The sequence below is a fragment of the Lepisosteus platostomus genome, chromosome 15, assembly GCF_059453375.1.
Source record: "Lepisosteus platostomus isolate fLepPlt1 chromosome 15, fLepPlt1.hap1, whole genome shotgun sequence".
Taxonomy (NCBI): Eukaryota; Metazoa; Chordata; class Actinopteri; order Semionotiformes; family Lepisosteidae; genus Lepisosteus; species Lepisosteus platostomus.
In genome coordinates, this window is record NC_142625.1 from 15,643,426 (window position 1) to 15,659,587 (window position 16,162).

Genomic DNA, 16,162 nt, shown 5'->3' on the forward strand with positions numbered 1-16,162 from the left:
TTTGATAGACGTAGTGGAGTCAAGAGAGATATTGATGGGTAGAGACAGCAGATAATTGTTTTTAAGAAATGAGTCTTGTGTAGCCGTATAAAAATCCATTGAGCTCTGCTCATCAGAATACATTTCCATTTCATTATGCTCACACCTTTTGTGTTCCCATCTTTCTGAGAACAACCATGTTATTAATTGCAACGCTAAAAATCAAACAAACTCCCAGTGGAGTGAAAACAGAGCCCAAGACAACCTTTGTAAGTTTGTTTCTATTAAAAAAATAATAATAATTTCCATTGTGGACACAACTCAGCATCATCTAATGGTCAGGTGTTGCTATCTGTGATTTAGTTGCCATGCTCTAAGGCAAAGGATGATCACTTTGTACTGGAAACAAACATGAACTGTAAAACAAGGTTCTATTTACGAAGTGCATTTACAAAACAAAACAACAGAAATTAGCCCAAAACTGAAACTATGCAGTAAACACGCCACTGACAGTTCTTTCAGAATCAGAATTTTAAGAAAGCCCAAACTCTGGAATAGCACACAAATAAGACTCAATTACAGGTGCAAGCAATGACTGAGAGCTGCACCATGAGTGTCAGGTTAAAATCCCAAAGCTCTGCCCCCAGTTTCTCTTGATTGACATGTGAGAGTCCATTTTAGCCAGGGTCTGCGACTCCCCCCCTCCCCCACACATACAAAATGGTGGAACAGACAGGAGACATCAAACACACAGCCATGAGAGTCATAATGGATCTACAAAAGGTCATCCCTAAGAAATAATGGACACAACATGCAGAAAAGACACATTCAATACACAATTAAGAAATATAGCAAGGTAAATGGGAAGATGGATGGTGATGAACCTGGATGTTGATGATAGTGAGTAAACAGTGTGTGTAATGTGAAAGACCTTTTAGTAGGATGTGTACTGAAGATAAGAAGCACCCCCTCATCACACTATCTTTGGGCAGAAGTTGTCTCACATTTTGTCCTGTTGTTGAAAGTAACTCACGATCCTGCACACTTAGGCAGCTCGAAGATATGGCTTCTATGAAGCAGGCAGGTCACACAGAGATGAGTCTGATATGAAAATCATTGGCAAAACCACGCAGACGGCTTGATGTTGCCGAACTGAATCGAACACAAAAACTCAAAAGGTATCAAAACAATAAAAGGTGTCTGTGCTTATGGATTCATAAAACTACATTTTATATAAGAGCTCATGGCAAAAGAATGGATTTTCCAGGGAAAGAGTTAGATGGAATTGTCACTCCCTGCAGTGCCTTTAAAAACATTTCGTATTCTGACCACTTCTGGTCAGAAGTTTTCCTTTCTCTTAGAGATCATTGCAATTCATTGAATAAAATAATTCAGGTTCAATAGTTTTGGAGCCTGTGATCATGCCAACACCAGCATAACAAGGGTGTATCTGTGTACACAAGTACACTACACGTGCTTGAATTCACTTATGGTAGATGATGCTCTTTAGCCTTAATTGTTCGTAACAGAAAAATGACTCATGATAATGTCACATATACTGTATGTGGTTGTTGTCAGTAGGTAGTGTTTACAGCCAGCTACAAATTGTTTCATATCCCCAGTGAAAAAGTAACAAAAAACATATACAGTTTTAGAACAAGTTTTTTTAAAATTCTAATCATAAGTGTTATATCTCATTCAATTCTGAGAACTATGTGGGCCACACCACCAACTTCCTTTTAATAAAATCTGACTAAATAAACCCACAATAACATTTTGTTCTTTGGAAGCCTCTGAAACTGTGTGATGTGAGAGAGAAGCAATTATTCTGTAAGAATTACTGTAAGAATATTCAGATGGTATAATATTTATTTACCTTATTTTTCAGGCTGAAGTGTTAATCAAATCTTCCCTTCTATAGTTGTTTTTCTAAAATGTCATATTCTTAAATGGTATCTATTCTGTAGTTTTCCCTCACAATTATTATTTCTGCTTCCCAATAAATCTTGCTGTGTTCATAATTATGTTGTCTGTAACCATACCATTTTGATTAAAACAGAAAATGTGTATTTTAAACATACGAAACCTTAATCTCAACCATGGCAACTTTGAACCTCAGAGCTGAGTTATTGCATGCTACTGTGATACACAACAGTCTCACATAGATAATGGAGCAGAAGGCAAATAACTTTACAACAAGTGTAGAAGGTCTTCAGAAAAACTAGAGAATTTTTATTTTAATGTAGCTCAACTCTGAATACCACAAAAGTAATTCAGTACACAGAAAAATATCATTCTGTATTAATGTCTTTGAATCTTTGAATTCAGGATCAAACCTAAAAAATACATTAAGAACCACATTTTATCTGGAATCTCTGCTGTAGCATCCACAGAACTAATCTTCTTTAAAGAATGTGGAGAGACCCAGGGCAAATATATGAGCTCTTAATGGAGAAAAGGCCAAAAGGCTGAAATTTATTAATTCAATACTTTAATAATGGCAGACCACAAGGTTTAATTAGAAATATTTGAGTAGGCTATTTGCCGAGTTAATGCAGTGCACTTACATGAATTGTTTGCTGGTTTCATTTAGAAATTCAACGTTCTTGTACCTGCCATATTAAAAGCTCAATAAATTATTTTATTTCAACAGCTCTTCAGCTTTAAAGAGCAAAGTGCAAACATTCATTTACTTAGAACATTTCCTCTCCCAACATTAGCCTCTTGCATAATACTTGCTGTAGAGGAGTTTTTTGACTCGGTGGGTGAAATATGTATAGATAGAAACTAACCCATTTGATTTGTATTGGGCAATGGTTAGCACTGTCGTTTTGTGGTTCTGGGTGTGAATCTGGCTCTGTCTGTGTGGAGTTTGGACGTTCTCCCTCTCACGTTCATATGTGCACCCGTGCAGAAGCAAAACCAGCTCACAGAAGGACCGCCTGATACAGTGCCGTTTCCCACCTGAGTTTGTTCATCACCAGCTGATCAGCTGTTATTCCTGTGTATTCAGAAATAACTGGCAGCAAACTGAGGGGAGGCTGTGTGAAGTACTGTAGGCTGAAAGTTTTGGAAATGGCACCCCACTTGAAGTCAAGTATTTTTGACACTCAGGGTTGATTTAAAAACAAGTTAAACGTCTAAAGAATCAGTTTTAGAGCTCAGCAAGAATGAAAACCAGCAGGTACCGTGGTCCTTCAGCACCAGGACCAGGAGTCACAGCCAGTCACAGTGAATGGATGGAAATTTGTTTTGTGGGAAACACTTAAACATTGACCAATTTTAGTTTTAAAAAGATGTAAGTGCTTGTTGTTTTAGGTGTTAATACGAGTTTCTCATTATCCATTTTTTTTGTCATCCAGACAAAAAATACAAATTTTCATCAAAGTGTTAGAATATATGATAAAAGTGAAGAATTTAATCCAAATTAAGTTGCTAGAATTCAATTATTCAGTGCAATTCAGATCCTTCAGAATTTGAGCAAAAAAAGTTTGGTCTCTTTAGAATCGGGAATCAGTTAAGAACACAAGGTCATTCCCAAAAGAATGTCTTACAAAAGCAGGTTAAAGGAACTGAACCCCTTTAGTCTTGAACTGAGGAGATAATGGAGTGACCTGACGTATTTCAAATCCTAAATATATCACGAAAGTCCAAGACCCAGGGTGCTGCTTCAGGAACGACATGAAACTGTAACCTGAGGGCATACTGTATAGGACTCTTAATCTGGAGTTGTGTCTTTACAAAGGCCAAGGAGCTCCGGAACAAACGCCTCAGGCTGTAGGTGAGTCAGAACAAGTGGGATCCATTAGGAATAGCTTGACTAGTAACGAATTAAGTGGAATCAATAGCCGGCTTTTTCCACTTTTAACTTTTCTTACGGTCTAATTTCTGTTTTACAGGTGAAACAAATTCACCGTTTTCTAACTGCGTCATCCAATTCAGTGTCAAGGAGGGAGCTGGAGGCAGGGTACCCCCTGCACGGGATACCAGTCCATCACAGGGCACACACAGAGACAGACAGGCTCACAGGAGGGTCAATTTTCCTAGAAGCCAATCCCCCTACCAGTATATTTTTGGACTGTGGGAGAAAACCAGAGCACCTGGAAGAAACCCACGCAAACCTGGCAGAAATGTACAAATTCCATGCAGATCGCACCCGAGGTCTGGAACTGAACCCAGCGCTGAGAGGCAGCTAAGCCAACCATTGAGCTACCATGGTGCCCAAAAATATATATTTTTAAATATATGATTTCCACTGTCTGTACATAGATGTGTTTGTACACCAGTGTGTGTATGTTTGTGTCAGCTTGTGCAGTCATGCATTTTTTTGTGCTTTTTGTACTTTGCTGTTTTGAAATATATGGTCTTTGGGGGGGAAAAAAGTGTTTACTACATAGCAAACATCCCGCATTGATTACCATTAAACGTCACATCGTTGCTCATATGTCTTTCCTATGTGCGAACCCTGTTCTCTATCAATTATCAATTTATTTCACTGCTGCTCAATGTCTACTTTCCTTTAATTGCCTCCCCATTGCATTTGACTAGCGGCTTCAATCATTATGGACCATTATTTCAATATGATTTCATTCCCATTCCCATCACATACACTTTAGAGTGAACTATTAAACTCAGCAGTGCGGTTGATATTATGTCTATAGCAGGCTTGTTAAGATTTTAAGGTTTTTCATAGTGTTATTACTGCCCAGGGAGACACCACGTGGCAGACCAGCACTCTTTGGCTTTGAACAACACACCTTGTTTTTTAAGACTTTTAAGGTTTTTGTTTCTGTCAACGTATCAGCGTGAGTGAGACAAATCTTGGGGAGGAAGCAAATTCATGTCGCACCCCACTTTCAAAACGGTGCAACCGAAAATATTTCCCCCTCATAATGGTTCCTCTTTTGGGACTTATCGCTGTTGTAAAAAGCACAGATAACATGGCCAACAGGTGCAGCAATCCTGAATGAGCAACACAACTGACATGGCTGTTGTTTCATATCAGGAACTTCTCTGCTTAATGCTAAACAAGGGCCAAACAAAAGATGACGGTTTTGCTGAGTTTTGGGACACGTCCTTGAAACAATTTCTGAAACCAAGATTTGGTCTGTGAGCTGACCTAAATGAGCGTCTTTTTTCTGTTCTGGGTTATGACCTGTTATATCACAGGTTATCTATTAGCTTTCCAGCCAAGTCAAGAAGAAACATCCATTTCCCTCTTTAGTCCAATTAAAACTCTTTACTTATTATGGGTTAACCAAAAGACTAAAGTTTCCCACTTCAAAAAATCCATTTTAAATGTAAGAAGTGCATCTCGCCTTGAGGTGTTATCGATTTGCTACCAGAGAGGATGATGCTGCTGAAACTTCAGCTCTTAATGTTTCAGTTTTTATTTAATTGCCCTACAATGAACAGTTCATGCATCTTTACAGAGTTCATCTACAGGATTCAGCAGTCGGTTTCTTAGCTAAAGGGCCTCTTTCAAGCCTCACATTCAGCTTTTTCCATCACCTACGTTGCAGAAACATGAAAAGATGATGACACACAACACACACAGTGTAGTTTTGACTTGATGAAAGGGATTTTGCTTCATTGCTTTCAGAAGGAAAACAATGGTTGTTACAGAATCCCAGGAGAAGAATCCAGCTCCCCACTTTGCGCATTCAGAGACAGGCTAAATGAAATATGTAGTGGGTATAAGAAACAAGAACACTGAGAAATACTGCACTCAAGAGAGACTGGAGATAGAGTGCAACATTTTTTTTTTGGCATTCTTGTTAAATCCTTAATTAGTCCAAACAAACAAACCAGGCTAATTCAGAGAGTCCCAAAGTAATTAACCTTTCAGATATCTGACTTGCTGCTCAATATTTATTCATCCTGAGTGCAAGTGCACTCAGAAAAGGTTCAATGCATAGGATAATTTGGACTGTTTTGGCTGCCTGGACCACATGTACAATGTAGTTTTGAAAATGCCTTATATCGAAGTAAAATGGCTTGGATGTTTTCTGGAAAGTGATGCCTGGTGCTCTAGTCCTTGAGCTACTGTAGTAAGAACACCTTTCACTAAGTGTAAGGAGGACGCAAGTGGTAACTAAGGAGTAGTGTATTTAGGACATATTAGCACAGGCATGTCTTTGCACAGAGCATCGTGGGTGTCTGGAACAAAGTTGTTCATGTTCTCTTACGTTCTCATGTTCTGTAGTCGTTTGTCCATTTTCAATCCACGTGTCCTGGAGAGTGTCACAGCTCTGTTCTAACACAAAGCAAAAATGTAAAACATGAAAGTTCAGGTATAAGCAAATCTGAAGGCATCCAAATCTCTTCCAAAGGTATTCACTCTGTAAAATGAACTGCCAGAAATCTATGGGACATCTTGAATGATAGTGACCCAATTTGGAGGTCACTTCAAAATAGCTCTGAGGAAGAGTAGATAACAGTGCAGGGTGCTGGTGAAGACCCTATCTGGGTGTCAAAAGAATCATTGCATCCAGTAAGATCTTCTCAATTTCCGTCAAATCTGTGTAGCAGTTCCAAGGATAGTTTGAATTGTGAGAACAAAATGTCAGGCATGTGGCTGTCTTCATGTACAAAGGGAGGAAAGATACACTCAGTAGAACAATACTATTAAATTTGAAGTTAATTGTCCGAAAGGTTTTTAAACATCAAGAGATAAGTGTTGCAAATCAATACTGACAACAGAGAGACACCCTGGATTATGCAACAACCACATTTCCACAAATATTCATGTTACACGACACTTGACACAAATTTAATCTGTCAAATGAAATCTGATCTAAATTGGTATCTGGCGTGGCGTGTATTGTGTACCTAGTATGATGCTATCACATTGCCCATTGTCATAAAATCCTTACATTTTCTATAAGCTAATGACTGGCAACAGTAAGCGTTTTTAGATTTATATTTGGGAAATGGAAAAGTGATTATTAATATGACAGATGTGGGTAAATACTACAGACAGACACACTTGAAAGAAGAATGTATCTTTTCCACAACAGTTTTACATAAGAAACGATACCAATAAGAGGAGCTAATTGATTCGTCTTCAAAGAAGCCAGGGTATCAGCTTCCACAACATGGCTGGGAAGCTTGCACCATATTCCAGCCACTCTCTGTGTAAAGAAGTACCTCCTGATCTTGCATTTAAATGCACTTCCATTTAGTTTCCACTTGTTCCCTCCAGTTTGTATTGCACTGTTCATTCTGAAGAATGTGCTGGATTGACTTGGTTTGTCTTCCATAACTTTGAATACTTGCATCAGGTCCCCTCATAATCTTTTCTGTTCAAGACTGAAAAGGTGCAGTTCCTTCAGCCTGTCAGTGTAGGATATTTGCTTTAGTCTCATAATGTATCTGGAAGAGAATGATCTCCAAAGTAATCTCTTTTCTTCAACGTGCTAGACGGAATTGCACCCAATATGCTAAATTAGGTCAGTAGTGTGTTATACAATTTTAAAATAACATCCTTTGGCTTTAATTCTACACTTTTAACTATATGTTTCCTGCTCCTGTAGTGTTTACTTAGTCTTCTATTTTGGCATAAGCTGCAAATTTGACTAGTCTACTTACTGTACTATAATCAAGTTCATTTATATAGACCATATACAGTATATTTATACTGTATATACTAACAGCCCTGGTCCTAGTACTTACCCCTGTGGTACAGTACTACACTAATAACATCACCCCAGTTTGAGTTGTGCTCTCAGATTTCTACTTGTTAACCAATTCTCCATCCAGTCATCACAGGCCTTATTACATTCAGCAATGATCTCTTGGTGTCATTAGTAAATGTGACTAATTGTCTAACCACTAACACCAGAATTGAGAGCATTGATAGAAATTCAGCATTGTGGCGGTCCTAATACAGGTGCAAATGGTACTCTGTGTCTTCTGAATTTCAGCATCCACCTTTTAATGCTATGTTTTTTTTATCCAGTAATCAGTTCAATTCAAGTAAATTCAAAGATACTGTATTTGAGAATTAATCTTTTATGAGGAACTTACTGTAATAAGTCAGTTAAATACTCAAATCCTTCTAAAAATCTAAATACACCATATCATATTTTCTGTGTGAGTCCAATAATGTTGTTGCTTGTTCAAAGAACTCTAACATATTGTTTAGCCAGCACCTGTCTTTTCTAAATCCATGGTGATTATTCTCTAGTATCTGATTTCCATTTAGGTGAACTTTCCGTTTTGCTCTAATAATTGTGTCCATAACTTTACAATAGAAGCGACACTTATTCGTCTGTATTGGTTCAGTTTCCTCACATTATGATGCATAATACCAATTATGCCCTTACCAATCATGGCCACCTAATAATCCCCCTCTATGAATTGGCTTCATTACTCTGCTCTCCTCCCCACTGATAGCTGATGTGTGGTAAGCGTTCTGGCGCACTATGGCTGCCGTCGCATCATCCAGGTGGAGCTGCACACTGGTGGTGGTGGAGGGGATCCCCATTACCTGTAAAGCGCTTTGAGTGGAGTGTCCAGAAAAGCACTATATAAGTGTAAGCAATTATTATTATTATTATTATTATTATTATTATTATTATTATTATTATTAATAATACACCAGCAGTTCTCCCGTACCTGGCTATGAGCCCTGTCTTGAAGGTTGCCTGGAAGAGTTGCATCAATGGCTTCTGAATAACACCACTTGTTTACTTGAGTAAAGTTGGTAGGATAACATCAGGCCCCTGAGATTTATTAATCTTGAGTGCTGCTGTACCTGAAACCCTTCTGTTTATTCTTGGCTGATACTATCTGATCCAGCATATTGTACTTCCTCTGCCTGAGGCATGTTGTTGAGTTCTTCCTTAGTGAGCACTTGAGTGAAAGACTTGTTTAGCACATCAGCTGTTATTTCCCTCACATTGTTAGCTTCACATTATTGTCCAGGGTACTGTAAACTTTATTTCATCCTGGACAGTTCTTTTGCTGTAGTAGTACTGAAAGAACTTTTTAATTTTTCTTTTTACCTCCATTGTAATATTCCTTTTAATTGCTCTCTTGGTATTTCTAATAACATTTCTACTTGTGCTTGTAATGTATTGTACTTTTTTTAACTAGATCCTTTATAATTTATGTCCACAAAAGACCACATCCATTTTCATACTTATCCTGTCCCATTTTAATTCTTTTAAATTGTGATGACACAATATGATCACATTTCTCTGATGGGTCTTTCATATCTGTTTACCTCAGTATGTCTCATTTGTTTAACAACACAAGAGGAATTTCCTTTTCTAGGTGCTCTGACAAACTATATAATAATACCATCATCATCATTTCACTTTCTGTTGATTATTTTCACTTTCCCAGTCTATGTGAGGAAAGTTGAAGTTTCTCATAACTAATTTATCTTTTGCACATGATTATGCAGAGCTGAGCTAAAATCAGCATCTTCATTATGTGGTCTATAGCATACTTATAACTTTACATTTGGAATGATTTTTAATACGTCTGCCCCACAGAGATTCAGAGTCTCTTAAATTGCTCTAGTTTTATTTCCTGAGTCTGAATACTCTTTTTGTACGTGGTGCTACGCCACCTCCTCTTCCGTATCTCCTGTCTCTCCGGAACAGTGTGAATCTACTAATATTTCATTAATCTCGATTATTGTTTTGGCTAATTGCCTGCTTCCATGCTTTAAAATGCAATCATTAGATTACCCTTTAATGATAATCACTGCCATTGGTTTTTTATTGAATATTAGAAATTTTCAATTCTACACACTGGATGAAGATGAGACACTAACAGCATGAGACAAAACGCTGCTTTTTTTAGGAAAGGAAAATAAATCCAGTTTTTAGCTTAACCACCTTGATGAATAAGAAACACAGGGAGAACCCCGTGAGACAGCAGTCACTTTAGAAACTAACTCCTGCTGCTGTCTTCTTCGAGTATTTACCATAAGCACTCAGCATGCTTGCCAAATTGTCCACTGCCCAAATGTTAGGAATGGCTGACAGGTGATATTAATGAGGGCAGCAGAAGACTCATGGAAAATAAGCTTTTGCATGCAGACATATTGATTTGGACTCCCTATGTCTTTTGTTTTGGCCTGTCTCTGGAAGGCAGTTAAACATGCTGGTGGATTTACATTTAAATACAATTCACAGCAGACATAGAGAAGGGGAGTGTGGAGACTCATTTACAGGCGCACAGAAAATGTTACTTGACATCCAGCAGCTACCACTGTGTTTTAGTCTGACCTGCAGAATGCTTTACACAGCACTTTGCACTCTTAAGTCCAGACACAATACTTAAGGGATTTTCTTAGATCCATGGTGGAACCCTGGTACCTCACTACATGTTTTAGCTATTTCCTCTATCAACACTGTACAGACAGGAGAAAACTTCACTCTTTCTCTATGTGCTACCTGCACCTTTACTGCTGCTCCCTGGTGAGTCAGCACATCGTTTCATATGTGCAGTGATGTGAGGTTTGCTAAGATAACGGAGACTAGCGGTAAAAAATGTGTCACTTCTTGCTGAGAACAGGGCAATCTTCTCTCTGCTTGTGTGCGACTTGGAGAGACCTTAGCGTGACACATTCCCTGTGGGAGGAAAAAACAGTCCAAAGAAACCAGACATATCTGAGAAGGCGAAGGCAAAGTGAAAACAACGACAAACCATCTGATTAAACTGAAGAGTAACGAAAAATATAAGCAGTTTAATTTGCAGACTCAGTGGTAGGATCGTCTTTGTTTTTTAGCTTCGCTGGAAAAACATTGCGATGAGCAGCTTTCTCAGTTCTTTGTTTTATTTAAGAACAACACTCGGATTTCATTTAAAAACACCATTCGCAAAGTACAAACATTGCACTTGATTGTCTTGTGTTGAACAGAACCAATATGTCTCTGTAGGAGGTGAAAAGCCTTCTTCAGTATGATTTCTGTTTCATGTTCTTAGTTTTAAATGCAGAGGACACTTGAACCTTCAGATCGCCTAATATTCTTGTGAATGTTTGAGGTAAACAAGCCTTTTTATTTTTTTATTCCTATGATGTGGCAGATGGCATTTTCATGTGGCCTTCACCACCCGAAGCTCTTAATACAGTGAAAGGGCATACCGGGTTAAAAGGCTTGTGAGATAATTGCATACTACTCTTTCTACTCTATTCTAAATAACGTTTCTAATGTGAAAATAACCAAAGAGACAGAGATCCTGACAAACATGAGGTCAATTAGTTATTAGCTGTCGAATGGACTAAGTGGGATGAATGTCATTTGAAACCTTTGTCTAATTTCTTATGTTCTTAACACTAAAACATCTTAATGTTCATATTTTTTTTCAGTTTTGCTCTATCTGCATGTCTTAAAATCATAAAAGATTACATTGAAGGAGATGGCACAAATTTAAAGCACATTATACAACACAGGAGAAATAGCCCCTAGACAGAACAGTTAAATGAGAGACAAATGCAAAGTGAAAAGTTAAAATATTTAAGGCCTTTTTTATTCTTTCTTGAGTGCCAACTTGTACTATTTTTGCTGTGTGCCAGCAATTATCCATCTAGCCTGTATAACTCCAAAACTACAGAGGTCTTAAACCTTTTTTGTCATTTTCATTGTACAGCCACCCAATTTGAAATCACTCTTTTTTGTGTCTCAGTTCACAGCAACAAGTCTAGGAGTGCATGTGGAGAATGAGGAGAGCCTGTCATGCCACTCTCACCCACTCTGAGCCTTCAGAGCCACTCGTCTTGGGACAAGCTGAAAGCCCCATTATAGCAGACAGGAGCTCGTGGCCCTGAATGGTGAGGTGGTTTGTTTCTCACTGACACTGCCAGAACCACACACCAGTGACACCTGAGTCACCGAGCACAGCAGGCTCTCAAAGTGAGCACCTTCACTGCTTCAGCCACTCAGCACACCCAGTTCTTGATTTCTTCAGGCAGTGTCTGGAGATCATTTTTAAATCTGGACTCCTTGAAACAGAAAATTGTTTTAATTTAAGTAACTGGGAGGTCACTTGTAATAGCAAAGTGAAAGATGCAGAGGAGCGCTGTCAGACTAGGGCTGGAGAGATCTGCTACAGACCATATAGTCAGATAATTTTCAGATCTCTGCTTATGGAGTCAGACCTTAGGCTGGTTTCCATCATTGTAAGCAAACTAATCCACCCTGGATGGGATCCCAGTCCACCGCCAAGCCTAAACTGAGCAAAAACTGGTCCCCGTTCACAAAGCTGGGTAGCCAGGTTTAACCAAAGTACTATACCTTGCTCAAGATACAGTACAACAGCAGTGTCTGCAGCAGGGTCTTGAACCTCCCAATTATCTATGCTGCTTCCATATAGATCATACAAAAATCAATCAGTAGCAAAAGACAAAAAAACAGAACATCAAAGGCACACAGCAAGCTTTTTTTAGCAAGAGGACAGTGTAATTTGCCAGACATCAGCCTAAAAACAGGGAAGAGATGGGAAAATAGCTATCTGAGCTAGTAATTCAGAGGCTAAAATGCAACCAAACTTCGATCCTTCCAGCTCTTCAAATCTGCCTCAATCCCACTCAACTCCCCCAGCCTTTCAAACAGAGTTTTTAATGAGAGTTCAGGAAAGAGGATGGCAATTATCTCCTTCACCTAACACTATTTGTCACGTAGACGTTCTTTCCAGGCCCTATGCAGATGACACGATCCGGTTGGTAAAGACACAGTAGGAATAAAATCATGCAGGAGAGGGAACCTCGGCTGACGTCTACGCCTGGCTTTTAAGTTGGAACTAAAGAGGGGCTGGAATAAGGGACAGGTGTGGGGAATGAGGTAGAACAAGGAAGGGCTGGAGCGCCCTTAAGAGGAGGCGTAGCGATTGTGACACTATTCTAATTTGTAAGGTCACTTCATCACCCATACCGCAATAAGCCTCTCTCTTGCTCACGTGTATCTTTCTGCACCCAGCCCATGTCCACCTGGCAGCTCTCGGTCACTTCTCTCTCTGTCTGGGGGTCCTGACTGTCTTGACCTTACATCCAGGCAGGTTAAATTTCTAACCCTTAACTCCTCAGCAAAATACCTGAATGTTCTCATTGGGTGATATTATTCCTCAGAAAGTCTTGATTACACGCTAGTACACAATGTTTTGCTTGCTGAGGGCTGTTTAACCTGTCTCACTTGTTACCTGAATAGAGCATTATCCTACAGTACCTGAAAAATAACTGCAAGTCTTCAGACAGATTGTTGTGCAACACATAAGGCACAAGCCACTTTTGGTATAGTTATAATATTATTATGCTGTATAAGATGCGCTACAGGTCTATCTGCTGTTATCTTTCTGTAGGTGGAAGAGGATTAGAATGCTTTTTGATCTACTAGTTTAGCCACGTTTTGCCGTTATTTGTTTTAGTTAAATATGAGTAAAACTTAGCCAAACAGAAAGATTGAAAAACTAATAAAAACCGACAGGTCTCAGCGGAAAATATGGAACAAATTGTAACAAAACCCAACCAAAATGTCGGTCCCCTCTGAGGGCAAACGGAGCTTTGCACAAGCTCTGTTATTTGTGGAGGAATAAAACCGCCTCCCTTCACAACAGAAGCTTGAACAAATTGGAACCTGGGAGGACAAACCTCTTCGCAATGTTTAAAGTCATCCATCAGGCAGAAAAACCCACACACCACACCAACCCTTCCATGTCGGTATGATTAGATGGCATTTTCCTTCCCCGGCGCTGGGCGAAGTGAAGTTGAGGTAATTCAATTTATGAACCAGGACTGCGGGGTGCCATTTGGTCCCGCGGACATAAGTGTATCATCTTTATGTAAAGAACCGTTTGTGGGTTTAAAAAATAAAAAAATCAATGCTTCAGCAGGAAGAAGGAATTGATTTCGACCAAGAAACGGAAGAAATCGCTTGTGCATATTCTCTAGGAATTAGTACAATATTACTAGACGGAGATCTTTTCTAAAAAAATGTAAATTTAATACTAATACTAATCGTCTCAGTGTAACCACCAATATTAATAAAATGTTTGCATCACAGAGGCGTACAGCAAAGACAAGCCATAAGGGCTGCAGAACACGTTTCGCACAGGCTCTCCTGAGACCCCCCTGTCGACTGTCTTCAAGGTACTCTCAAACTTTCCATGTCTTCAAACGAAACAAAAAAAAATCCTCGCAAGTACTGTGCAGTGTATTTCGATCACTTTACGATGCTTTGGATGAGGTTACCCCCCTCCCCAAATGAATTTATATGTGAAGGAATAAATGTGTACCGTTTATTCTCCAGTGAATGTTGCGCTTGTGTAAATCATTGCAGGGAGAAATGACGGGCGAACAAGAGGCAGGTGGCTCTGGCTGTCGGCTGACGGGGGCATTTTCGGTCGCAGTTCCACTTCTTCCGACTGCCTGATTATTGACGGAAAGTACGCTGTGAACTCAATTTCTTTTTCATCTCCTCCCACCCCCATTATAGCCGAGGCCTCTGCAAATTACAGATCTAAAAATCTGTAGGTCACGCTGCAAAACAGGCTGGAAAACATTTTCAATTTCTATTTTGACAAAAGGTTTGCCGTACAAAATAGAGAATGTGAAGATGGCGGCATAAAGAGATTACTACTGTCATTTGTGTAGTTTTGCGGCATTGTAGATCCCCCCCAAAAAGCAAAATAAAAACCTAATCAATTCCAATAAAAAAACAGTTTTTCTACGACGTTAGTTCAGAGACTGTAGAGTGACTGTAGATTGTAGATCATATTTCCCTAATATAAAGCGCTTTACTTGGGGTTGTTGGGGTGCCGTACTAATTTCACAGACTGGTCACAGACTTTTTCCTTAGTCTGTACACGAAGGACATCTTCTGGTCACACCTGGTTATGTCCAAACTAAAGAGCCGCTTCTCTAACTCGACGAGAAGCCTCGCATTGATGGGACCCCGTGCTTGGCCAGTAAGGATTGCGTTTCGACTGACAGTACGAACTACTTTACAGCTCCAGCCAAAAACCTGAAAGGTGACCATGACCATCTCCCATGGTTCATCTTACCTGGCCAGGCCATTTTAAAACACGCTCTACCATAGGAACCCCTTTCTGAAGACCACTTACTGAGTTTTTACACTTCAAGATGTTTTTAATGAGAAACTGCCTTGATATTGCTTCTTGACATTGTTGGATTCACTCCACCATTACAGCAATATGGAGTCTGGAATAAACCGATGCTTTCTTTCATGAGTTGATGCTCACACGGTTCTATGAAGACGGCCTTATTTTTCATCTAGACCTGGTGTTTGATACAAGTTTGGGATAGCCAGTTTAATTCCGGATACTGACGGAACACAAAGAGTTTCTTGATCGCCGGACGTTATCTGATGATAACAATTTTACCAGTTGTTTTAGCAAATTCACGTTAACGGCCCGTGATGTTCAGCCAAAGCATGTGCAATTATTGCTTCACAGTTTCGCAAAGGAAAATTCGGATTTGCTGATTTTTTCCCCCCAGTCTATCGACATGGAACTATGATTCTGTCCATAATACGATTTGTGAAAAAGTATTGGTAGAATTATTGTGCAAGAAGATTATTCTGAGTACATGTAGTAGACTGAGCTTTGCAGATCTCTTACAGAACGTGTACAGGTTGGAGCAGTTAGGGTGGCTTACAGTATGTTAATTAAGCATTTCTCTTCTTTCCAATTTAGAGCTATTGGTACATAGTGGCCACAGGTTGGCGCTGCAATTGGAGATAAACTGAGTGTTCCTATATACAGTACATGTATAACTGCACGGAACTGATTAGCCGGCAACTTCGTGTTCGTCTATAAAAAAATCAAAGCTATAAGTTATAGTATAACTTACCAATTAATCGTAAACTACCATTCGAAATCAATCAGTTCGAGTAGAATATTAATAGGAACAAGAACAATAGCGATTAGCAGGATAGGTCAAAGTTTTGATTTAATAGCCGTAGTACAGAAAATGAAATAAATCTGAAACTGTTTACGTCAGGTGACTAACAATTATATCTTTATAATATTAATAGCTATGTGTCGGAATAAATACGGTCTAGATCCTCCTTCATTTCTGCGTAAAAGTGTGGAGAATTGGTGCGTGGAGATATCTTTCCTACAGGGGGATTCGTGTTTCATAAGACTCTCCCATTCATTCGTGTTCTGTAAGAAGATTCTGCAGAAGAAAATAAGTTCCTAACAGTAATCC